Source organism: Calidris pugnax, unplaced genomic scaffold, assembly GCF_001431845.1.
Source record: "Calidris pugnax isolate Ruff unplaced genomic scaffold, ASM143184v1 scaffold103, whole genome shotgun sequence".
NCBI classification, from domain to species: Eukaryota; Metazoa; Chordata; class Aves; order Charadriiformes; family Scolopacidae; genus Calidris; species Calidris pugnax.
Genome location: NW_015090990.1, coordinates 17,871,977 through 17,898,491, shown reverse-complemented (window position 1 = coordinate 17,898,491; position 26,515 = coordinate 17,871,977). Strand labels below are relative to the sequence as shown.

At 38.1% G+C, this 26,515-nt stretch overlaps 1 protein-coding gene across 1 annotated transcript in view; it reads left to right on the top strand.

Annotated features, from left to right (window-relative positions):
- The window catches only part of SLC39A10 (solute carrier family 39 (zinc transporter), member 10), an 84,996-nt gene that overhangs the window by 20,038 nt on the left and 38,443 nt on the right, over window positions 1-26,515 (top strand). The window lies entirely within an intron of this gene.

Below are 26,515 nucleotides of genomic sequence, written 5' to 3'. Positions count from 1 at the left end.
TCAAATAAGTCGATACAAATAGGAATTTTCCATCTTTTTTTTCCACTGCCGCTCCCCCAAAGCATTTACAATACTTGCTTAACCCGGGGGCTTGGGAGGGAAGCAGTCTTTCCAGCCAAACTGCTGCGTTAGCCTTTAATCAGTTGTTGGGAGGAGCTACAGTTAAAACTTATACTTTTTTCCTAGATTGATGACTTCCTGGCTTTCCTTCGTTCTTTTTTTCTTGCTTATAATCCCAAATCTTTGCTTTTGCATCCACTGAGCACTAAAGGTATGTGGGACTTTGGAGGCCCGTGCAGTAAAGACTTAGGAGCTAAAGAGACTTAGGAGCTAAGGACTCTTTTTGACTTAGGAGCTAAAGAGAACAGCAACGGTTAATCAGGACCCCAGCTGTTGGACTAGGCTGCTTTTATCAAAATGTTTCTAGTCTATTTGTAGTGGAGAAAGTCTAAAACATATAAAATGATCAACAGAGTTAAAAGCCTGATGGATTCTCTTTCTTTAAAGCTTTTTCCAAAACTGCCTTTCCGAAAAACACAGGATAACTTTGGAAACTGCAGACATGCTCCCTTCAAGCTTACTAGAGCTCCATCTAGTCTGCAGAAGTGCTAGTACTTCTGCTTTTTCTATCTTCTTTCTATTTTGGACATGCTAGTAGGAGATTGAAAGCCTAAAGAAGTAGCATCTCATTAGAATTGTCAGCAAAAAGTCCTGCACTCCAACAGGACTCGTCCACTACCTCTGAAACTACCTCTGTGGGCATTACGTTTTAGCTCTAGCTGTCTCTTAGTAGCATGACAGACATGACCTTCCTACTGACAGGAACTCAGGCTTAATATAAGAAAGGACATACTCCATAAAATAAATATGATAGTCATGAACTTGGGGAAATAGCTGGCCAGGGAGGAGGGGGGAGAGGAAGGTTTCTAAGTGAAGGGAAGAAAATATCTTCTTCACTGGAAGGTATTTCAATTTTACAAGGAATCACTTCTCTCTTCCTCATCATTAACCAGAGTATCTACAACTAATATCTGTTGCCTGCACCATCCTCTCTGTCCCCTACATCCAGCCACAACCCAAAGCAATGAGTAGCAGCTACTAACTCCAGTCCTAATAAGAGCCAGGTTTGCCCAGTTATGCTGCCTTCAGTTTAGTACTGGCCTCAGGATCTTTGCACTATGTTCCAGTACATAATGTAGACAAGTCCCCAAATCATCACATTGCCTCATCTTAAACAGGAGGCTTTTCCTGATTTGGGATCATTGATTGCTTTGTCCTGAATCTCTCTTTCATCAACTGGTCCATTTTCCTAACTCAAAAGTTGGAAATGTTGCCAAGAGTATATTCCTGCAGAGAAGGACAATACCACTGAATCTAGTGGTAAACCTAGATTTAGATTTTTAGATTTAAACTTTGTTATGTTCTTATGAACATACACAGTTTGCAGTGACTGCTTTTTAATTCAGCTGATTAAAGAGCCTGCAAACAAATATGAAACACTTAAACTGTGTATGTATATGGTGTCGAATTTTATGGATGGAAGAGAGCCTAGAAAATTCTTAAAATATACAAGCTTTATAACTAGACTTCACAAACTACTTTCCCTTTGGCCTCTGTCCCAGTGTAACCATATTATTATCTCTTGGCATAAAACTGTGTCTGATGTGTTAATTCTTCTGTGAATGACTAACACTTCACCAGAAACTTTATTTAAGCACAGAAGAATGGATGACCTTCAAACGAATAGTTTTTCAATACCTGAGAACCTGGCTGGGAACTGTCCCGGAAGCGTGTGGAGCTGGGCATTGTACCATGAGCGCTGTAGCTTCTTTTTATCTTGCACCTCATGTTGTCCTTAGGCCCCCTCTGATCGGTGTCACCGCAACGAAGTATCTCTAGCTTATTCTTTGTGAGAACAAAGGGCTTCAGAGCCTGGTTGCAAACCAAATTACTTCTTGCAGCCTTTCAAAGTGGTTCACCAGGTGGTAGTTTTCTTGCCAAAAGGGAGGCTAAGCTCAGCTCCTGGGTTCCTGTTGACTTCCAGAGTCACCAGGAACCGGATGATGCTGAATGCCCTCCCAGTTCTGAGTAAAGCATAAAGATACTTCTTCGGTTACCAAACGTTCGTTATCTACCACTGCCCTTTAACTGCTCATTGGTAATAGAGGTGAAGGGCTGTAGTGCTCGAGGGGAATGCCAAACAGGAAAATAAACATTTCTGTGTTCGTGTGAGCTGTTTCCTTGCTCACAAAAGCCCAAGCTCCAAATACGCTGTTAGTGTGATCTTTTGATGCTAAAGTTGCAGTGTTCCACATAGGAGTGAACTAGGCTTTGCATTACTGTGGGGAAATATATGCCTGGTCTATAAAGGGAGGCAAAAGATATCAGCAGTAACACCTATGCAATTCAGAAACCCCATTTCCTCTAAACCATCAATAACCTTGCATGCTAGCAGCTTTCTCTGTCAAAAAAATTAACTTTTATAGGGACAGCTACCAACTGTCCATCAGCTCAAACCAAAGAGCTGCTGGATGAAAGGAGAGAGATTGAAATCTGGGGCTTCAGGAGATTCTCGAGAGAAAGTTGCCAATGTGCTGCCCTTTCTGCTGAGCATCATAACTCTATGTTGAATTCACTATATGCAATGGATTACTCTGTTCCCTTCCTTCAATGCTAATTAGCCTAACTCGGGTGCAGTGCTGCTGAGTGAAGCAGCTCTAGGCACATGCTCTGTGGAGGTGATTTCATCCTCAGAAAATAGTCTATATTCTAAACACACTGTGTAGGTGAGTTAAGGCCACTGTGGTGCTCCTAATTAGGTGATGAATATGGGCCACTGTTACTCACCTCTGTGAGAAACAGCTGTAACAGCTTGGGATCTTACTGAACATCAGTAGTGAAAAAACGGGGAACACTTACAATTAATTCTGGGCTCCTTCAACACTGGCCTTCCTTGTTGTGAAATGCAGAGGTGTTGCAAAAGGTGCACTTGATAATAAGTACGTTAACTATCAAATGCATACCCTGAAGCATGATGTTCTTTCCAATAACAGGCAGTAACAAAACCAGACTGCACTGGGTAGGATAGGGAGTGTTCAACAGCCCAAACTGGATTTGGGGATTTTGGCAGGAAGAACACCACAAACAGTAACGCGCCCCCTCTTGCAAAAAAAAAAAAATAATCAGAAAAAGACATTAAGTCGTTAATGACCATATATAATCAGAACTTTGATCTTGATTCCAAGAAAAGGCACCTCAAGCCATTAGTTGATATCTCAAAAGCAGGCACAGGCACTGGTTTAATAATGGCACAGATTAAGCTTAATGATGCTGTCTGCTGGTGGTTGTCCCATTTTACTTAGCCTATGCCTACCTACTCAATCTACAAAATCTATGAGGCTGTTTGGGTTTTATTGATAACCAAAACCCCCTATGTTTTATAAATGCAATCTACGAAACAGATTATAACTCATTTTTTCAAGAAAGGATGTTCCATGGTAGTAAGAGGCAGTAAGGTTAGAGTGAATATTTGTTGTCAGCACAGTCTGATACTGTATTTATTAAATAATGCCTGTCTCTGAATTCCTATTGTGAATATAAAATCAGCAAATATAAACAGGAGGCCGTTTTCTTTAGTGAGTAGTTAGCATTCTATAAATAAGCTTGGAAGTATTTGTATGTATTTTGCAGAAGTTGTACCTAAAACTGAGGCCACGTATAAGAAGCTGCATTATATGAAACCAAATAAATCTAAATACTTACTGGTATGAACATACAACTGCTTCCTGCCACCAGTGGTGAGGAGGTGGGAACAAGAGTCCCTTGTAAAAATTTGCTCAGACTTCAGGGGAAAAAAAAAAAAAGAAAAAAAACCAACAACTGTCTTGTGCATAAGCTAGGATTTCACTGAGAACAATTCTGGTGAATACCACAGAATGGCAGAGGAGAGGAATGGAGGGAAAGGGCAGAGGTCCGTGGCCACCTCAACAACAGACATCGTGATCTAGAAAGGAGTGTGGGCAGACAACCTCTCCCACGTGAGCTACTAACAATAAAAGAGATGTCAGGGTGGTTTTGTGTGTGTGTGTGTGGACAGCGTTTGTAACAACCTGGTCCTTTTAAATCTACTGCCTTTGAGCAGTGACCTACTGGATGCCCAGCAGTGCAGACTGCTGGATCCCCACGTATCCAGAGGAAGATGAGTTTAGTACTAGAGCAACTTTATGCTGACCAGCACAGTAGGACAGATCAGTTGTACAGCAGCATGCTACAGATGTGCTGTGCAGCATGTGTGTAGCACATCCAGCACAGGGCCCAACAGATCTCCAGTGGGCAGATGACTTGCACATGCACAGCACATCCACCCATCAGGCTAACTGCAGCCTGTACCAGAGAGGCTCTGTCGTGGAGCACACAGCTCACCCAGAGGAAATCAAGTTCAAGTACCTCAAGTACCTCTAGCCAAAAGTATTGGTGAAGGCCAGAAAGGGAATGAATGTAAAGTGACACACACTCCTCCTCAAAGAAAGCTTAGAAGGGAAGAGGGAAGAATAATGGAAGTAGAAGGAACACCTTTTTTTTTTTTTTTTTTTTTTTTTTTTTCCACTTTTTTAAAACACCCAGGTTTTGTAAATATGAATAGCTGGTACCAGCTAAACCATCCCTGTAGCAAGCACAAAGCTCATGGGAATTGCTGAAAAATAATGCAGGTACTCGGTTTTCAGAGATCACAATCCTGTTCAAGTTAATGAAAGCTGAATGGCTCAGCCTGCATCTGAAGAGTGAAAGTTTGAAGGCCATCATAGCTATAGTTAAGATCTTTTCCCACATGGTGTAATAATGATTGAGCCAACTACTTGGGCAATCTGAAATACTAAGTTGCATAGAAAAGCCATTCAACCATTTTTATTATTATTATTCATTCCATGCACACCAAATACATTCCATTTCCTACAATCAATATGCTGTGGGTTTTGGGGGGAGTTGCATGCATATTTTGGTGTTTAGGATTTTTTTAAATCTTTCCTAAGAAATTTAAAATCAAGCCCTAGGGGCTCCAAGCTCATATAGGTTTTGCCATTCTAAAACTAAGGGAAATTGCTAGTGCTTTTATGAGTAAATTTTCTTCATCCTTCTCTGCTTTGGTCATAGGGCCTATCCTATTGATTTTTCCAAGATATGTGCTGTGTTCCTCCTGATTAATCCCCTTTGGGGAAAAAAATGTAACATATGTCCTTCTGCTCCTTACCTATAGGATGCATCTTGAGTGATTAACTGCAGATCTGTTTCAGACCCCCTTGCTTCCAAAGCAAATCTGAAATGATTATGCCAAAGTTTGCTTTCAAATAAGGAAGTTAATGGATGGTTCTGTTTGGGGATGTGGGGTTTTTATTCTTTTGGTTACATGTTACATGTCAAATTCTAAATGTTCCAAATCTGACCTTCATGAAAACAAATTAATTCTCATTTCATATTGGGGTGGGGTAAAAAAACAAACAAACAAAAAAACCCACCATAGTCAAACTGTTCTCTGATCATCCTTCAGACAGCTAAAAAAATGGTTTCCAGCACTGTAGTTTTAGGGTATGTGGTTTTTGTTAAACAACTTCTACGGAACTGTCAGCTGGCAAATGCAAGGTAAATTACCAGGGCAGCTGAATGACAACAAGGAAGTGAAAGATTCAACAGAAGCAAATTGAGGCATTGAAATGACTGGGATTACAGTGAAAGTGAAGTACTAGGGGTCTTCACAATTCAGACCTTAAGTAACAGTTTTGAATTTACTGTAAAGGGTTTCTTGCACAGCTGATGTTTTTCTTCCTAAGCATTTTGAAATATATTTACATCTTAAGTTTCTTTTGTGTTGTATTTCAGAAAAAGGTTTTTATTCAAGGGAGAACTAAAAAAAGTAAAAAATCAGGCCACCGTTGCTGTTTCTTATGCTACAGAGGCAACTCAGGCGTTTCTTTGCTATAATCCACCCTCATTACATAGAGATGTTCTCCCTAATCACTTTGGCCATCTTGGGTCTATCGTGAACAGAAGATGTGTCTATTTCCCCTGTGCTCAGATGTCTTTTGTTCCTTTCTTATCAGCAAATACCTATTCATTGGTCCTATCTCGTTGTTTTACATTTTATCTCCATTGAAATGTGTGTCATTTATTACCTCAGGGGTTGTATGTAAATTAAAGTCTCCTGCATCTAGTAGCTTTATTCTTTCTGGTTATTGAAGCACAGAGAAATAAAATTATTTTTCTTTTATAACAGATACTTGGATTTCTGTCCTTTGACTGCTTGAACTAAGAAATAGTTAATTTTTGCAATTAGATTGTGTTGAAGTCCCATGAGTTTGACATAATAATTGCAATCAGAACTTTCTTCTGCTTCCAAACTTGAGGGACCTAGAAACTTCTTTTTTGTGCAAGAAAGAAAAACTTTCTGACCCTTTTCTAAAATGAGCTTTGAGAGTTATTGGATAGAAAACTCAGAGGTTTACAATCCTGAGGTGTATCAATCTTACCCTATAGTAAAGTCCAGGAAGTTTCATACTTAAATGTGCATTTCTAGTGAGCTACTTGTTACTATTTTCTGTCCTGGGAATCTACTTGAGAGAAAATCTTTGAGCAGTCCTGCTAACTGCTCTGTCATCATAGTATTTTTTTTTTTTTTTTACTTCTCAGAGTACTAAAATATTCTGTATGTAGGCATGTTCACATTAATTTTTCACATAATTTTAAAATCTTCCCATACATAATATAATGTCTTGTAATAACATAAGATGTTCACAACAAAACGTTAAATTATACAGAAAATGTGTTAGTGCAAAAATGAAAGGTAAACTTGATTATCAAAATTAGATCTTGATAATTAATGCTGATCTTTAGCCTTTACCTAATAGATATGATACAGATGTTTTGGGAAGGCTTATTACATATTTCTAGCATTTTATCCAAGTAGGGGAACCGGATGCTACTGTTTGACTCTATAATCATATAATTAAACAACTCCAAAGCCTCACTGATGCTCCTAGAAGGACTTAGGCAAGTCTCTCACACGTAGTACTGAGACCTTCCTGGATTGGGCAATGTGCCTCTCTTCTTTAGAACAGTTTCTGTCCCTTTTTGCCAACCACAGCTACTGTTCCTCCAGGCTGCCCAGTGGGTGCATCACATTCCACCAGTTGCAGCTACTTTAGCAGGTGTAGAGGTGGGGGGGATTGTTTATTCCTGGTGTGAAGAACATGCATCTTGGTGCTTGACTGGGGACTGGCTTCTGGGGATAAGGCAAATTTGATGGTGAAAACGACTTAAAACTACATTAGAAGTATCTGAAAACAGACTTTAATTCATGGCACAGAATACCCTGACTTTATTTCCCAACCATGTCACTTTTCAAGTAAGTGTGTAACTCTATCCCAGTTGAACAATTAAATATTTAACATTCAAATATGGTTTTGTAATGGGGAGAGTTTGTTTCAGTTACCTGTACAAATAACTCTAATCTACAGATCAGTTGCCCTGGTTTGAATTATGTGCATGTTTAACACAGCAAACCCCACGTGTCTAATCTTAGCTTGCAATGTTGAAGCAACTTATTAAGATATACAGATATTTGACATATATTTGGTATCTTAAGTACAGCTGATAATTAAAGTTTATCATGCTAATTCTATTTAGTTGAACGTGCAGTTTTTCCAGCAGAAACACAAAGAATATTAGTATCGTGTCTGAACAAACTACCTGTAATTACTTCCTGTCAAAACTGACGTAAAAGCAACGGGAAGCAAGTTAACTCTCTTAATTCTTTGATATTTGATGGTCTATTGTCTGATGGAAAAAAAAAAAGGAAATAATTTACTACTACCATAATCTTATTTCTGTAGCGCAGTAATTATTTCAGAATTACATAACCATGTCCTCTGCACGCTTTGGTGTCTTTTGTTTGTAAGTCATCTCAAGGGACTCCACAAAGCTGCTACATGGAGTTAGAAAGGCAGGAATTTTATGTAGTTTTTATGCCAAGCATTTTCCCAAAAGTGCCCTGTGTTATGGTCAGTTCCTGGTAGCAGACTCATTTGATAAACATCCTCCATGTGTTTTGCACCTCCTCATCCATAAAATGTTACCCCAGTAGTCTTCTGTGGCACTTCTGTGGGTAAGAGCCTTAAGGGATGCTTTACATATAAGCAAGTAAATTCTCTAGTCTCTTTTCTCCCCCTGTGAAGAGAGAGTCCAATCATCTCCAGGATAGCCAGTAAGTATAACAGGATATTTAATTTCTTTCTGTTATGCTAGCTGAGCAGACAGCATGTTACCAGCCGGTGAAATATAATAAACTTCTACAGAATTGTTAAGAAAGTTGCAGAGCAGGAATTCAAGTCTGCTCTCATCTCCCTAACCTTAAGTCTGTAGGTGTAAACCTCAGGGCAGAATTTGGTTACTTTATTAAACCAGGAGTTACAGGAAGGCAATTAGCTCTTCCTGTCCCACAGACTGTTTGTGAGCAAAGAGAGAGAAGTATTCCTTCAGCTTGTGAACAGGACCAATTAATCTAAAAATATGATCCTAAATTTCCAGGTTTAAGTTTGTTTTGGGCATAAAACATGCTCCTAGGAGGTTGGTTCACAAGTGGGAACCATGATATCAGATGTAATAATGACATATTGGACCACATAAATGTATTCATTCAGAAGCATTACAAGTTTTGCAACCTCTTCACACAGGATGGTTGGGTGTTAAAGCTCTAAACATGGTGAAGGTGGTATGAAAGCTTGTTGCACACTAAATGCACTCAGCAGTTTGATAAATAGCTTGTAGCTGAGCTCACAGCGTGTATCATTTACTTTGTAAAATAGCCAGTTTGATCAGTTAAGACCTGCTGGATGATCAGAAGAAAAAGAGTAGTCCCATTCGGAATAAGTGAAGAATATAGCTGAATCAGGTGTGCTAAGCAGTAATGAATGAGAGAAAAGTGCTGTTAGTGTGATCATCATCAGTCCTTAATGTCACATCAACTGTTTTCCCACCATTCATGTATAGAGTGTTAATGGCATACACTCAGAAGAAGCTCACAGAGAAACAAATTACATAATTTCCTCTTGAACTGCTCTTTAGAGTTGTGTTAGACATTAAACAGGTGAAAAGTAATGTGAAAGTGGTAGAGCAGAAGATAACTTTCCAAAAGGATTCACCAAATGCTTGCATTTTAAAAAGCTTATGGTAAACTTATTACACTCTTATCAGACGATGAATGTTAAATAGTGTACTTAAAAATGTGGGGTTTTTTTAGATTAAGAAATGTGTTGAAATTAAGAAATTGAATTGAAAATTAAATTTGCCAGTGATGGATCACTAGTAACTAAGGACAAGCAAGGCTTAGGGGTGTCACCTCAAGTTAGTTATCAAATCTAGGGGGGGGAAGAGCATGTTGTCTCCAAAAACCAATTTTTGGAGGGAAATGGCTAGGGATGCAGAAGGGGTAGTCTTCCCAAGCCCATTTTCACAAAATGCTGATTTCTGATAAGAACTGGTCTCAGATAAACTGCAAGTAAACTGAGTTATACACTTATATCAAATAGCAGTGGCAAGTTATGTATACACATAAAATATCAGGTTGCCCAATAAGCTGTGGGGGAAAAAAAGCACTAGTCTGGGTCTTGAATTGCTTGACAAAAAAGGGTGTTTTGCAGGTTAAAACTTTAGGGTTCTGGAGCACCATTAGCATAATCCTATTACTGTCTAGGCAGGTGATAATTGCTCCCAGTTAGGCCTAAGGGAAATGAACATTTTGAAAGCATAAAGGGGCACTCAGTGGCAAGGAGAGAGGAATTCTGAAGTTACCTGGGACAAATGAATATATAATCGTTCTCATCAGAGTGGAGTGAGGAGGAAGGCTTGAATCCAAATAACTCCCCAAGAAGAGTGTTGGTAGTAAAAAAAGGAAGGATTCCCAAAGCTAGGCGCTCTGTACCCTTTAGGATATAAGGTCTGCAAAAGGACTGAATATCTGAATGTCTGTGTTAAGAATCTTACAGCATATTGGCTGGATAGAAGGGAAGTGGAAGAAACTTCTTGTCTTGCAATAAGTAGATTTTGTATGGTTCCCTCTCATTTCTGTCCTCTGTAAAGGCTTTGTATATAATTGTGTTATCTCTTTTTTGGATTTTGTATGAAAAAATCTTGCTACTTGTTCTTAAATAACCTGTGTTTTAAAGATTTCGAGACACTTAATTGTTATCAAGGTGTTCCACCTTTTACAGGCATGATAAATTTTAAACTAGGATGCTGAACTATTTTCATAATGTGCCCTCCTTACTCTCCTCTAATATCATCCTAAGTTATCCAAAGGATAACCAAGCGTGCCTCCATTAAGGTCCATGGACTACTCTGACAATTCAGACCTGTGGGCCAAAGAAACATCTTTGGATTGGCAGCGTCAGCCAAGAAGCTTATTGGTATACATTAAGATAGTAGTAATACTTAACTAGTAATACTTAATGTTTCCAGTCACTGGACTTTGGCAGCTTTCTGCTCAGTGTGTCAGCTGCTATGAATGGTATTCCACGACATACAGGAACATAGGTTGCAATTTAGGGAGAGGATACATTGATTTAGGTGTTGAAACATTCATTATGTACATTTTTTCACTACATTCTAGTCCTAGGTGATACAGAGGCTTTCAAAAGTTTTATTGCCTTGCTCAGTCTGTGACCACATAAATCTTTTTACACGTTCACTTTGATGTATGAATATACTTCTATGTGATTAATTCTATATGATCAATACAGGCTCCTAACCAAAACTGCTAATACTGTAGCAATTCTATCTCAGTAGGAAAGGTATGGATTAATCAACAATACCCTCTTTGAAAGTTATGTCTTTTGGCAACTTTCAAGGGATTCAGGAGCAAAGTCATAATCAAAGAGGAGTTTAGGGTTTCTTTCTTTTCCAGAACTGGAACTGTACAAACTCAAATCCTAATCAAAATTGATCTTGATACATTTTAAAAAGTGTCTCAGCTGGTAAAATTATCTCCTTAAGATTTCAAGTACTGCTTAGCCTTTCACTCTATTAAACTTCTTCTTTTAAGGTCACTGCACTTGTTCAGTCAACAAAACTTCCCCATGGCTTTTTCCCTAATCACTTTTGCTGTCTCTTTCTCAGTTCCCTTTTTCTTTTCATCTTATATTTGCATTTTTAAAAAGTATTCCTATTCATCCAATTTACACTCTCATCTTTATTCTGGAGTATCTGTTGCCTTTATGAACAGATTTCTCTCTCTCTCTTTTTTTTTTTCACTATTTCTGATTATTCTAAGTCATTCTGTTAAGCTTCCAGTTACACAGTAGTATGTCATTCCAGCTGCAGCTGTGTTAAAGAAGAACTGACCATTAAATTATTATAAAGTAATAGGCACGAGTTGTTGCAATCTAGAAAACTTCCACCTCTGAACTCATTAAAATATTTTATTTCCTTAATTACAAGATGCTTGCTCCATTCTTCTGCAAGACCACTTACCCTGATTCCTTCTCTGTATTACATGTTTTTAGTTTTAGTATACTCATACCTAAGCATTAGTGAAACAGAACTGGAATCCATTTTGACTCTGATCCCTGGAAAAGGGGTTGTGCTAAAGCTAGTAAAACGTTCTTGTAAGTGTTCAGACATTGCTGGAATAGTAATGACTTAGATATGGAAAAGGTGTTTGTCCAGATTAATAATTTTTCCTATCAGAATTATTATAAACTGCCGTGAAGACATTAAGCATAGAATTACAATAGTTAGACCCAGTTCTTTTCAAGGGAGCGTCAGGTTTTTATTTTTAGCTAACATCGTAACATCATGCACTGTTGCTAGAAAAGTGGCATGGGGCTTTGATTCTTGGTGTTAGCAGAGTCTTTGTGTATCAAGGACTTATGTAAATGTCTTGGTCTTCTGTAGATGGTCATGACTTCACTTCCTATGCTGCACAACTTGATTCAAAAAATACATTTTGAAGAGTCCTATAAAAACTTGCAAAGGTCACACAAAAATGGCATAGTCAGTCAAATGTGAGGCAGCCTCAAATATAAAGGTCACACAAAAATGGCATAGTCAGTCAAATGTGAGGCAGCCTCAAATATAAAGGTCACACAAAAATGGCATAGTCAGTCAAATGTGAGGCAGCCTTAAATATTCTGCAGTCCAACTTCAAGTCTACTGTCATGGCTCAGGAATTCTGTGAAGCCAGTATCAATGTTTTTTGTTTAGTGTGCTGCACTGCTAGTTCCAGCAAGAAAACTGGGTAGCTGAAAACTAAGTAGTTGCATAATATTTTTCATCTTAAAAATTAGGAGGGAAAGATGACCAAAAGAACTGGCTAATCAATGTTGTATTTAGTCTTGCAAAGATAGATGAACAGAGTGTTGCTATTCCTTTTGACACATTCTCATGAAATCTCAGAGGCCTTATTGCTGCTTCAGGGTTCATGTATCGGGGATGGGGAGGGGGGAGATGGAAGAGGAGGAAAAAAAAGGTATTATATTTGAGTTTTAAGTAGTGTTTTATTTGTAAAACAAAGTGCCTTTTCTGGTAATAGGTATTACTCAAATTCCAGGACTACAGTGTTGGATCTGAAATTACATGTGTTCCAAATACAATTTGTCATAAACTTATATGGTGCCAGTCAGCAGCTCTAAATGTAGGTTTTGCTCCCTCTAAATCTAGAACCAAGATATTTTTGAGGATTTGAAACTTAGCAAATTGTTAACATAAAGTAATGATAAGAAAATTACTTCTGCAAAACTACAAGTACCTATGCTTTTGGACGTATAACAATCTCCCTCTTGTATTTAGGTCATATTATTTATGGTCTTTTATGTAGCCTTTTAATAGTGGCATCTTGTGTGTTATTTTATTTTGAACTTTTTTTTGGGAGGGGCCTGTGCTTAATTTATTTGTAGAGAATAGGCTAGTACATGTGGCTCAATGTGTCTGGAGCCTCAGCTCCTGCCTTCTTGACAATATGTATGCCAGTAGCTTCATTCACCTGCTACTCCTGCCAATTCCATTTAGACTTTTCAGCTGAACCGCAGGAGTGGGGCCCAAAATAGCAGAAGGAAAATTTCTACGAAGTGGCAAAACAAGAAGAACTTGCTTTTAAATTTAACATTCTAACTAAATCTCCTCAGCACAGAAATAGAAAGGTTTTTCTTGACACAGAATTGTAAGCATGAGTAAACTGGACTTAATAATTACAGGCTAATAATATGAACGTGAGCAAATGAAGGCAAAGCAAAGAGGCAGTGTATTAAAGCAGACAGCACATAATTTCTGGAATGTCTATGCTGCATACTTTTCTGCAACAACTTCTGGCAGCTGAAAGCAATGAAACACCTTGCTGCTTAAAATGAAATATACTCAGAAATTTTCTGTGATGGCTCAAAGAAATGAAAAGCTAAAACAATTTTCTTGAAGGGATGAGAGGGAAGGGAGCTTTTTTTCATGTGCAAAGATCTCTATGGGAAAGAAACCAAGTCATGCCATTTAATGATAGCTATGCATTACTGCTTAACTGTAGATATTGGTTTTATCTTCTACTTTTTTTTCTCTTCCATTGTAATTTAAAAAAACTCTGTTGAAACTGCAACTTGAGACAAAGCTCACTTTGAAGTTTAATCCACAGTTTATTGAAGTGAACACATTCATTTTAGTAGATACTGCATCAGTCATCTGGTATACTGCTTTTCTCATAGAGCCATGTAATATTTGGGAGCAGTATACATACACTCTGTGTACTAGAGAGGCCTAAATGTTACTAGCAAATAGAGAAAGAATCGATGCCATCTTGGTTCATACTGAATTCAGTGTGTATGAAGTATTTCTGGAAAAAAAACAAAACAAAACAAAAACAGATTTATGGTGTCACATACCTGGCAGAAATCAAGATTTTTTTAAATTTTATTTTAAGCTGTGTGTGCAGTGTACCTAAAGAAATACTGCGGCTTTTGAATTGCCTGGCTTCTAGCATCTAGGACTGCTCCAGAAATATGGCAGAACCTGGAAAAGATCTAACTGCTTAGTACTCTCAGGGCAGGAAGCACACACGCACATCCCCATTCACATGCACACCAGCATCATGTCCTGCCACGTTCTACCTTCCATAACAAATGTTCTTGTCCTAATTTGGTGTATGGTCTCAACCACATTTTTCAGTAATGATTGTGACATGCAAAGGACATGATTCAGCAAGACCCTAAAGCGTGTGTCTCACTCCTAGCACATTTACATTCCCATTGATTTGAAAGGAGCTACAAAGCAACTGTGTTGATGTAAATACTAGCCTGTGTAAAGCCAGCAATATGTTTTAAACTCTTGAATTGGAGTCTGGGAAAGGGTAAGTGCTGTGTTCCTTTATAAACTCATTTTATCATCGTTTTCAGGGGGAAAAAAAATGAAACCAAGCAGTCTTCCTTTAGGTTCACTACGTGACTACTGGAAATTATTGCTTCAGGGTAATAGAAACCAAATAATCTTTTTTCCACATTCTCTTGGAACTCCACCAGCCATGAGCACAATGGGGGGTGGAGGGAGGAAAGTCTTACATCCCATTGTCTCCACAGGACTCGCTGTTCCCTACTGAACACCAGTGTCAGTGTTTCCAGTAGCTTATAGATTTTCAGATGGAAAGTATTTTTCTGCCAAAGATAATATATATATTTTGAGTGCATGGGTAAAGAAGATAATTGTGTCACTCGATGTGGCTTGTTTTTTAAGCACTTCAGTAGTCAATCCTACCTTGTAGTTTGTGAGTGCTTTGTAGTACTTAAGACTAAATTGTATTAAATCCTATCTTCAAACATGTCAAAAAAGTAGTATTGCTATAGGTATCTCAAAATTACATTCAACTTTTTTTATACCTTTTTTTAAAGATCAGTGTTGAAAGTTCTCTAAAAAAGCTCCAGCAATCAGCTTTTTTTTTTTTTTTTTTGTGGGAGGTTTGTGGTGTCCGATTTGCTCCTCCCAGAATGTGACAAAGTGAAACTAAAGGAATCTTTTTTTGCCTCCTCTCTGAACTTACATTAACAAAGTGCTTTCTTTTTTTTCTGGAAACAGAAGAGAGTTTCAAGACCATGCAAATATTATTGCTAAGCTTTAATCCCCTGAAAATAAAGTCAGGCTAAAGCAAAGAAAGTCCATTGAGGAGAAGTAGTTTTTATTAGGGCATTAACTTCAGTGGTGCTGTGAAAGGCCGTTCTGGTGTGTGTCACTATGCAGGCATAAAATAGGAAACCATTCTCAAGCTGCTTCTTCCTGTATGATATTGAAGGAAAACTGTTTTAAAACTTAATTCTGTGATGATTATTCCTTATCTGTATCTCAGAAACAGAATACATGTATATTCTATGTCCTCTACGTCACCAGGGCATGGCTGTCTGAGAGATGCGATGTAGTAACATCATTGGTTAGAGACTTCAAAGGCCTGCAGTGAGAAGAGTGAGTGGGCAGTGAAGAGATCTTAGCTTAAGTTTTAAAGTTGAGCCCTTATCAGCAACAAATTTGTTTTTCCTATTGATTCCTCTGTCATTATACAGTTACAATTTCACCTTGGCAAATGCTGTCACAGAGGAAGCATTAGCACTAGTTTAAGTACTATGTTTCCTGACCTTTAAAAAAAGAACCTCAAATAACAATTTGGTAATGTCCTAATACTGACATAACTTTTCTGGAGATGTATTGGTAATAAGTAGGAGGACTTGGAGGAGAGAAGAAAGAATCAGAGAGGGAAGACTGCTTCAGAGATAGAAATCTATTTTAGAGCACCTCCTAGATCGAATGTGTTTGGATTTGTAGCAGTCCATGGCAGGGGTCTGTTGTGAACATGGCTGTCCCTATCTTGCACAGAGCTCACCACTAACACAATCACTGGATACTTTTTCTGGCATCATTATAGAGAGAGAGACTCTTTGGGGGGAAAAAACTCAAATCAAACAAACCAAAATGCACACAAACAAGCAGGATCTTGCTGTCAATCCTTTCTTATACTTTTCTATTACACCAAGATACTTTGGTGTCATAGACCATAAAAAAAATCTAGTTTCATCCACCCATGAGACCCACCCCAGCACAGGTTATCAAACACGGTAGTAATGTGCTGCTCTTCTCTGCTTTGCCTAAAGAGTAAACAAGTTAATATTTACATTGGCAAATGTTTTTTCCACCTGCTTCACAGATTAGGTTCTGCTGAAGTACAAACTGTCAGAAAATGACATGGCAATACTGTCCCCAGAAGGAACAGAATTGCTGGCCTAGTTTCCTACAACTGCAAACCAGAATGTCTGTCTCTTTGGGGCCTCTGCACAGATGAGACCATAAATTTAAGTCATGTTGGGGAAAAAAAAAGGTGAGCTCCTTTTGCTGAGATTCTTGAAAAACAAACTACTGCTTTATGAAGACTGAATCATGTCTGAAAAGGTTTCCATGGCCAAGTTATTTTCACTACATGTCAGGCTTCAGGAAAGCAGACTTCCTGAGGACAAGACAGCAGAGTTGTGTGTTGTCTTCATTTAGGTGGAATTATAATCAGAAATGACTGGGTGACCTTGATGGTGGTTCCAGCCAAAGGGCTGAACCTGAGCTATAGAAAGACAGAAATCTCAGGATACCTGAGAAAGACAGAATTGCTCTGGGTATGATGAATAGACAGATGTTTTGGGGGCAATTCCATCTGCCTCTGCCAAATTCTTGAAGTCTTGTTATTGCCTCCCCACTCAGCTTTCCGAGTGATTGCTGATCAGGTTATATCAACATAAAGACTGACTCTCTGTCTTTTGCCCTCAGGAGATCATTGACTTTGGAGATGAATGAAAAAAAAAAAAAAAAAGGGAAAAAGTTGCAGTAATTTTGATCCACCCCACCCTATAAAAATCACTCTTCTCTGTATTACGTTTTGGATTACAATTAAAACTCTCAGCAAGAACCTCTGAAAAATAGCCTTCTGCAACTTTGCTGTTCACAATAACTGAGGCTTGTACACTGCACATATCTCAGTGCTCAACAGTTAAGAGTTTTGTGCAGCAATTTGAAGTCTCCTCCTGTGAAAACAGCAGCTCTGACTTTAGAAGTAGAACACTACCATAATATTGTTTTTACTAGCTCAAGGTTCAATTTCAATATAACAATAAATAAAAAAAACCCTGTTCAAACAGTTCCTTAAAAATACTTCAGTTCAAAAAAGAAACTGCATAGATAGCAACTATTCCTGTTGAGGGAAGTGACTATAGGGCATGCAGTCTCTCCCTCCTGTGATTGAGGAAGAGGAGGAAGAGACAAATGACAAGAATCAGACACTGCTGTCCTGAATGATGAAGCTGGCAGTCAACGGTGTGTAAGTGGCCTGATTTGTTCCGTAACGTGTGCATGCTGCTCTCAGAAACGGGGGTGCCTGCAGTAGTTTCAGATGCGTCATACCTGGCAGTTCGTTTTCTGATTCACTGGTATTTAGAAGCTGCGTAACCAAGTCTGGTTTTGTCTGATTAGTGATAGCTGTGATACTGAGATAATGGGGGCCAAAACTTGTATACCTTTATTTTTGGGTAAGAAATGTAGATTACATTAAAACCAAAGCACCCTTTGAAAAACAGCAATGAATTCTTCTTATGCTATGAATTTAAGACACCATGTAATATAAATAATGTTATCCTGGAGTCACACTGTCCAAACTTAAGTACTTTTCAGTTGTTTGAGATAAACTTGAGTAAAACTCCATGAGCTGGTTTTGGGATAAGAATTTCCCAGAATCTCACTTCTGATTCACATGGGAATTTGGCAATGAGCCAGCCCAGGTACGTGTGAGTAGGGGGGCCCCAAGCAGCCTCTTTTCAAGTAACTGGCTTGCCTAAAATATTCTTATTCCAAGCTTCCTTGCAAATTATTAGTAAGTATTGATTTTCATTTTAGCTTCTATTTAGTTTTAAGAAACAATGTCTTGAAGCTCCTGTGTATAATTTCCTTCTTTTCATTATAATATATTGATTTGTCAAAGGATATTATGTTGTTCATCAGAAACTTATTCTCAGAATTCTAGTGAACTGGAAATTTGATAGACTGCAGGCTTTCAAACTTCACATTTCATTTGCAATTAATCTAATGGATTTGTGTCTCTATATGTAACAATTAATAGAAAAGTAATTCTGAAAATGTGAATGAAATTACAGCATTTACCCAGTTATAAAGACTTATACTAAAACATCTGCAAAAAAGAGAGAAATGTGATTCTCTGGAGTAAATACTGTTTGAAGTAAGGCTATGATTCAAACTACTGTGTTAAGGTACTAGGTTTAGGTAACTACGTAAGTGGTCTGACAGTCAAAAGTTACTTACTTTAATACATGAACAGGTGAAGCACCTTCATAGGTGATTTTTTTTTTTTTTTTCCCCTCTAAGAAATAGCTAAGAAACCTCACCAATAACTTAAACAGAAAAACTGTTCGTAGGTTATACAGCTACACTCTTCACACGTTTAGAGAAAGCCCCTGGTTGGGAGCAGCTCCACAAGCAGACACATTTGACATATTGAGAGATGGCACCGTGATTAAATGAAAAAGTAAACAGTAGTTCAGTCCTAAGACCTTGAATTTTGTCCCCACCTGACCAAAAGGCAGTAGTATTTGTTTTAATTTTCAATTAATTTTCAGCCTTGAATTGCATCTCTGTATGCTTGTGGAACATTTCAGTATGGATTCAATAATGTTAACCTGTTATAAAGACCAGTTTTTGCTGTTCAACACTTTATTTTAAATGTCCTTGGAATGCACTGCTTTTCAACAAAATGCATGAACTCTAACTCATGTTTTTCTTGGAGAAGTCTACAAGAATTTTGCTAGAGCTATCATAGAGGCTCACGTGAGTTTAGCCTTTGAATTTTCAGTTATATTTATGAAGTGAGAGGCAAAGGATAAGAGAAGGGAAGGTTATCTGAGAGGGGTGGAAAGACATAAATAGTGCGAGTGAAATCAAGCATTTTCAAGTGTAACTTTTTTGTTTCTTCTTTCCAGTGTCACTGTTGACAAAACTGCCATTGAGTTTGTCTCAGACTGGTTTACTTCTGCTGAGTCTGACACTCCTAGTTATCTCAGCAATGTTAGTCCAACCCAACCATTACAGAAATGGCTTCATTTTCTCTCTGCTTGTTTAATGGAATTCCCACCCTTGAGTCTTCTCAGAGCTCCCTCAGTGCTCTAATGCATGCCAAACACATTACACCACCTGAAGCATCAGCAAAGGCGCGTGACCACATCCCATCTTCCACAAGCAGTCTTGTTAGTCCTGTGCTCGCTTGAGAATACTTCAAAACTTCTCTTCCTCTTCTAAAAGATAATGGGATTTATTCATCACTGTATTTTGCTATCCTTCTGCTGCTATAGCTTGCTCTCAGTGGAGTTACTACTGGTTTACAGCAACAGGCATCAAGTGAGGTTGCTGTCATGCAGCTGAAAAATAGCAATGAAATGGGCATCCCCATTTCTCTGCCTCTTTTCCCAGCTTCTAGCTGTGCGACATCCACATGACCTGTCTCTCCATATAATTTCACTGGTATTCATCTCTGCTTTTCACATTTCTTGTCATTTAGACTATATTCTATGTGTCTCTACGCTTCATCTTTTTGTGTATCAGATGAAGTTTACACTCTTCTTAGTAGCTGTTTATGCTTAAATTCACACTCCTACTTGTGTCATTCAAGCTGTAACTACCATTTGAATTTTGAATGCATTTTGAAGCAGCAACATTGGGAAAAAAAAAAAAAGCTGCAGCACCTAGTAGTATTGTTAAGTGGTTGTAGTTACAGATTTGGAAATCAGGGTGTTTCCTAATGTCATTCATACTCATCCCAGTGCCTCCTTATTTATTTTCTGTAGAAATGGGGGATTTTAACATGCTTTCACATCATGGAATACAGCTGGAACAAACATAAAAATGTAAATTATGGGGGAAAAAACTCTACAAACTTCATTTCAAAGCCAAGATCATGTACTTTTAACACTGATGGCACTCAGAAGGCCAGCATCCTATTGCTCTCTCTAATTCCCATTTATGTAATTATCAGGTATGGAAGGATAAATGCAGCTAAACTTAAGATAACTCTTTCCCTAAACTGTGGGCCAATCTTCAATAATTTTGATTTTGAGAACATAAATGTTGATTTTAGATTTTGTAACTGGTACAGTTGATTTAAAGAAAAACAAAAAAACCCACCCATTTCATAATTAGCTTTATTTCTGCAAACAATATATTTCTTTGTTTTCCCTGCCAGTGTGTGTTCCTGTCTCCTGTCTCTCTGTAGGTGTCCTTTTGAGGCTTCAGATCTGTGTTAAAGAAGGGATGAAGCTGTACAACATCCTTGTTCATTCAAGCTTAAGTTACTGGTGCACATCCACAGTAGCTCATATTGGTTCTCCTTTCCACTGTTGAAATTTTATAGACGATCAGTCCCTCCTGATGTACTCAAGACAGGCGGCCAGTGACTTCAGGATGTCTTGGCTTCCTGATTCTGCTTGCCAATAATGGATGAATTGCAGGAGTTTAAAATTTGTCATTTCCACTTCCACATGCAAGAGAAGTGAAAGAAATGGGGAACTTCAGCTGCCTACTAAAATCCAGCTTTAGAAAAGCAATGCTTGTATTACTCAGCTAAGCCTAGTTCATATAGAAGGGCTGCCAGTCACCAAAGTAGTGGTTAAAAATTGGCAGGGACTGACATAAAAGATACTGAACTTCTCTTACTTTAATCTGCTCACTGATTCTTTCAAATAACGTCAGTGACAGTATCATTAAATTTGTCCATTCTGTTTGAGAAGAGGGAGTAAAACAAGTTCCTCAGCATGTAAAGAGATTACATTAAAGTCAATATTTCCTCTTTGGTGAGGTGGGTCAGTTTTGGAATCAATCCAGTTTGCTTTCCTAAGTGTAAGCATGTTAGAGGAATTTTCAGTGTATCCCACCCAGCCAGCTAACACAGCTTTGTTTAATGTTTTGAACCCTGCCTGGCTCCAGCAGAGAATATCCCATATTTATTGACACAGAGCTCTTCTATGAATATGACCGTTAGTTCTTTGTGCTCAGCAGTATCTCAGCCCAGACTTGTGCTGAAGGAAGCAGCTGACTGGCCTTTCCGTCCCATCATGACATTTTTACTGTGGTGGTGTTAAAAAAAAATAATAAATTAAATTCAACACTATGAGATATGTCAATCCAAAACCTATGTTCTGCTTGCTTGTTGTAAGAAGGGAAAGGCTGAAAGGAAGAAAGAAAAGGCATGGCAGAGCAGTATAAATATGCACATGAGAAACAGTACAGCACACAGTCTGGGTCGTGAAGGTATTGGTATGAAGCCTTTGGTATGAAGATGAGATCTTTCTGCAACCAGCACATACAGGGGTCTTCAACAGGCAGGAAGGAAGGGAGAAAACCAAATAAACCCAAGGCTGCAAGAGAGGAAGGAGGCTGTAACACACTGTCCTCGCCTTCTAATATCTTCCATTTTGAATCTTAGCAAATCCTGTGTCTCAGATCCGATGAAAGGGCTTTTGGCTGCTTTAGACAGTAGGACTGGCAAGTTGTGTATAAAACAAATGGTAACACAGCAAAGAGAGACTATTTAATAAAGTAAAGCTTGCCCAGCAAGAGTTTTCCTGTGGATAAACTATACTAGTGTTTGCAAAACTAACCAAAGGTCTATGAGTCATGTTGGCTTTTATCCACATTGCAGAAAAAAAGCTTTGTGTGAAAAAAATAGTTCAGTTGTTGACGCAATATCATACCCTTTTGCTTATGTCCTTTGATGTTTATGTAACCTGAAATCTAGAGTCAATTAAAAAGATTTTAATTTTTTTCACTAAAAATGTCAGCTTTGCATTTGAAAACAAAACCAAAAAGCCTAGTCCTTTCCTCAGAGACCAACTCAAAAACTTCTGTAACAAAGATCTTTAAAACCTATAACTTGTTTTTGCAAGTTTAAAACAAAAATCATGAGCTTTTGTTTAAACTAATTTTCTGTCAATATTTACACTAGTACCATATTTCAAATTAACACAGGCTGTGTAATTTACAACAGTACTTTTGCTTCAAAATCTACACACATGCCTGTACGTATATATATTGTCCAAAAAGGGGAGTATGTACATGTTGCTGTAAGAGAAGGGCAAGAATTGTTTTAAAAAAGAAAAAAAAAACTCAGATGGGTTTCTGGTTTTGTCCCATCTTATGAGTAAAGACACTTTCAAATTATACTTTCTAGCTGGTGCAAACCTAGACAGATCTACTTTGAATTATCATTGGAATTTCTTAGAATTTATACAGTTGAAACCAATTAGAACTAACTAAACAAATCTGCCAAGCAAAGGCTTAAACAAGATGACCCAGTTTAGCAGTAATGTGAAAAAAGCATATATACTCTCTACTAAAAGTACCATTTGTATATACAGCCTTGGAGTTAAAGAAACTTGGGCTTTAAATTCATTGCAAAAAAAGGCCGAGTAGGCCTGAGGCAGTGAAATCCCCCAGAGGATATTACTGCCTACTTCCGAGCATGAGCTTTAATCACAGAATCACTACTTGCTTGTAGTGATATTTAAGCTCACCCTGGTGCTTAAACACCTTCATTTATGTCCTTGCCATAAGCAAAGCTTCGGCACCTGATCTCAGTGCCCTTTTATGAAGCCTGGGAATGAGTACGTATCAAACCACAGTACCAAACAGTGAAGGGACAAGTAAATCTGTATGATACAACTAACCACTTACGGTTCTATAGTAAGCACATCAGTAATTTCAAAGCAGAAGAGACAACTGTCAACAGGTCTCATTTTGAGATCCTGATTAGGAAATCACATAATGAGGAAAGAAAACATCTTCTTTATGATTTCCTGATATTTCACTTCAGCAGCTCTTGTTAGTGCGCTTCTGAGCAGTCTCCTGTAGTAATGTTCTTTCACTCCTAAGAAAGTTGGTAAAATCTTCTTGGGAACAATAGCTGTGCCCTGTTAGCCATTTTCTACATCCTCAAGGTTAATTTTGCCACTAGCAAACTCCATTAATCTCTTTAGCGAGCTGAATAATACTTGTTGGCCATTGTCAAATAAGAAATGGAATTTCTGACTTTCATTCAATCTAAGAGCCTGAATCAAAGGCAAGGACAGAAGCTAGAAAAATGTTTTAAAGAACAGGAAAGAAAATATACGTGTAACATATATACCACAAATCCAGCTACTTTGGTATTCAAACTACCCTAAATTCTGATTATATAATTGTACAAGGTGCTTTCAAATAAAGGAGGAAGTTGGTGTTTCAAGTCATCATCTTGGCTTTTTCTTGAGACACCAGTATTTCAAAAGTAAGAAAATTAAGTTGGATTCTTCAACCAAAAAAGAAGAATTTGCCAGAGACTTGTGCTTTAGGGGGTAAATTAATAGCGAGGGAAAACTTGCTTCTAAACAAACTACTTTTATGTATAAATATATATGTCAGCCTTCTATACCTCACATGCAATTGGGTTTTTACAAGGGAGAGCAGGGAGAGAAATGGGTGTATGGGATCTGTCAAATTCTGTCCAGTCTCACACGTCTTCTCTTTAGGCCTGGATCTCAGAACTGAAGCACGACACTCTGTACTGTCTCTTCCTTTACCATCTTCTGTGCCAACACAGCTAGCTGACCAAAACCAGGGTCTGGTGACCAACTGCATCAGGTCCACAGGGTACTGGAAAGAGGTCATAGGACTGTACTGGAGCTGGAGGTGTTCCTCTAGACAGGAACCCCTCTTGAGGCAGACCCTGCTAGAAGCCACAATCTGCTTTTGGAGCATTATACCCTAAGTCCTTCTATATTACTTGACAGGATATATTCCTGCAGCCCAGTGTACAAGCACGTACTGTGCTGTGTTACTCAGCAAGTAAGTGCCCTGAGAAGAGAGGGGGGGAAAGGCAGCTCCGTCCTAAAAGTATAGTAACGTGTAATTCTGTTTGAAGCCTGAAGAGTCAGTCTGGATTTGTTGCGTGCATATTTGTGTTATCTCAAGGTATCAGCACTCTCGCAGTGCCGGCTACCCTGCTCTGTTGTACCAGCTTCCCTGCAGCACAGAAAGTTGTTCCACGCGCTTTACAGGGAAGCATAGTTCTCAGCTGCATGCTTTTCATTGTAATGCCCGATTAAATAGTTTTTATCCTGGGTTTCTGAGGCTGAGGTATAGAAACTCATACTTTCTTTTCTTTAAGTATTGATGCAAAGGTAGTTCTTGTACTAAAATATAAGATTAAAACAACGGAGAAGTAATGTTACTGCAAGATACACTATACAACTTCAGGGAAAACATTCCAGATTCAAACAAGGTTTTACATGTATCAAGATCAGCAAACTAACTGGGAAGGCTACAGCCTGACTCCAAACACAAATGAGACTCTTATTTTGTTTTGGGAAGGATATTCTATCTCATAGTGCTGGAAGGCCTACTAACGGTCTCTTCTGGATTTAAACCGCACAGATACATGTTGGTGTCCAACAGCTGCACAGGAGGAGGAGGACTTCCCCTGCATAGAGAAGCCACTAATATAGAGATTATTTTTTCTTTTGGTATACCTTGGTTTTAGTGAATCTCTGGAAAGTAGCTATGTAGCATCAGTACCTCTACAATAAGGCTAAGTTGCCTTCAGAAAAGCTTCCTTACCCTAAATTTTCTAAGTTTTCTAAATATGGTGAAACTAGTACAAAATCAATTGATCCTGAAATTTTAAAGGACCCTTCTGCATTAAACACCTACATTTCAATTCATCCATTGTAAAGCTCTTACTGGAGTTCTGGATTTTGTTTTTTTAATGAGATTTTTATATTATTTGAATTTTACTCAGAAAAGCTAATGAACCCATATGCTCTATTTTATTACTATATACAGTTTATTCAGAATAAACTCTGAAGGAAGGAGATACAAAGCTTTACATTTTTTTTACATTCTTTGCACTCAGTGGATTTCTTTCTAGACCAAAGAGCAACAAAAATCAGTCACACCTAGTGATCAACAGCAGGTATTGTAGTAGGTGTCTAATGCCCAATGTCAGAATCAGATCTGTATTTTCTGTGCCGTACAAAATATCTGAGAGAGAAAGGACCTGCTTTGAAGCAGAAATCATTCAAGTCAATGTAAAATTATCTGGTGCAACAGTTTGGTATAGAACCTCATAATCACTTTAACAGTCCCTAAAATTTGACCTGAGCAGAAGTTGTCAGATTTTTGGACTAGTATGTTTTGTATTCAAGTGATTGATTTGGGAAGGTATTTGGGAAAAAATGAGGGAGGGAATCTAGGTGTTATTTTTTCCCCCCTCAAAATAGATACTGAAGAGAGAAAAAGGTGTTGGAGGAGATTTGAAATTACAAAGTTTGTCACTGGGACACGAAAGTAATAGAAAAAATGCAGTAAAGATTGAGCACCACATAACAGAAGATATGGTGTAGTATAACACACAAAGCTGATGCACCTTAGGTCCAGAACTGTTTCACCTGTATACGTGTTTTTATCAGTTTGTTACGTTATCTGCATATTCATTTTATCTAGAAAAGTTTACTCTGGTTTTCTTTTGCACTGTGATTTCAGTTTTATGGTTACATGGTTTTTTTGGAGTCTTACAGCTATCAACTTTCTGCTGGTTTCTAAACAAACATTATTAATCCATTATATTTTTAGTATTTAAACTGGTTTTGTTCTCTAGGGCTATGTCACCAAGCAAAAATTCACATAATTATATTGGGAGGCTATCAGGGAGGATAACTATGGAGTAAAGCTTGGATTGAGACTGGACTGTGGATAAAATCAGACTCTGGCTCTGTCAGGCCAGACTTAGGGTAATGCTGGTGTGAATCATCTGGTTTAACAGGACGATTCTATAAAAGATTAGGTGAATTAGTTCAATTGAGTAATTATAAGAGTCTAAAACAAGAACACATGCCTCCTTAACAAATAGGGGGGAAGCTGGTTTGCTGGAAGATTGAAGCCTGCTATCAAAACATCAGTTATTTTTTTTGAGGAAAATGTGGTGGAAATTGTATGCTCAGAAAAGATTACTCAGAAATTAAAACGGAACAGCCTCAAACTTATTTGAAATGTTCCTAAGGCTGCACTTCAGCCTTTGAGCATAGTTCCTATAAATAACCATTACAAAATAAGCTACTTTGTTTTCAATTAGTACTTGATGTGAAGCACTCCTATATATTGTTGGGTTTGCCTTACAAACCAAGATGTCGACAGACCCTGAGGGTTGTTCCAGTAAGGGGTTGAATTTACATAAGGTATGACATTCTAGATTCTAGAATCTATAGCTCTTGATGAGGGCCCCACCTGGAACAGGCGGCACGTTTATTATGTAGGTGAACAGGTTTTCCTTTTATTTCATGAGTAAGTCTGACAACATTTTCTACAGTTAAATATATTGGGGGGGAGGGGGTTAATACAAATCCGGTTCCCGTAAAGTTATCTCGGTACGGAAGCCAATCTC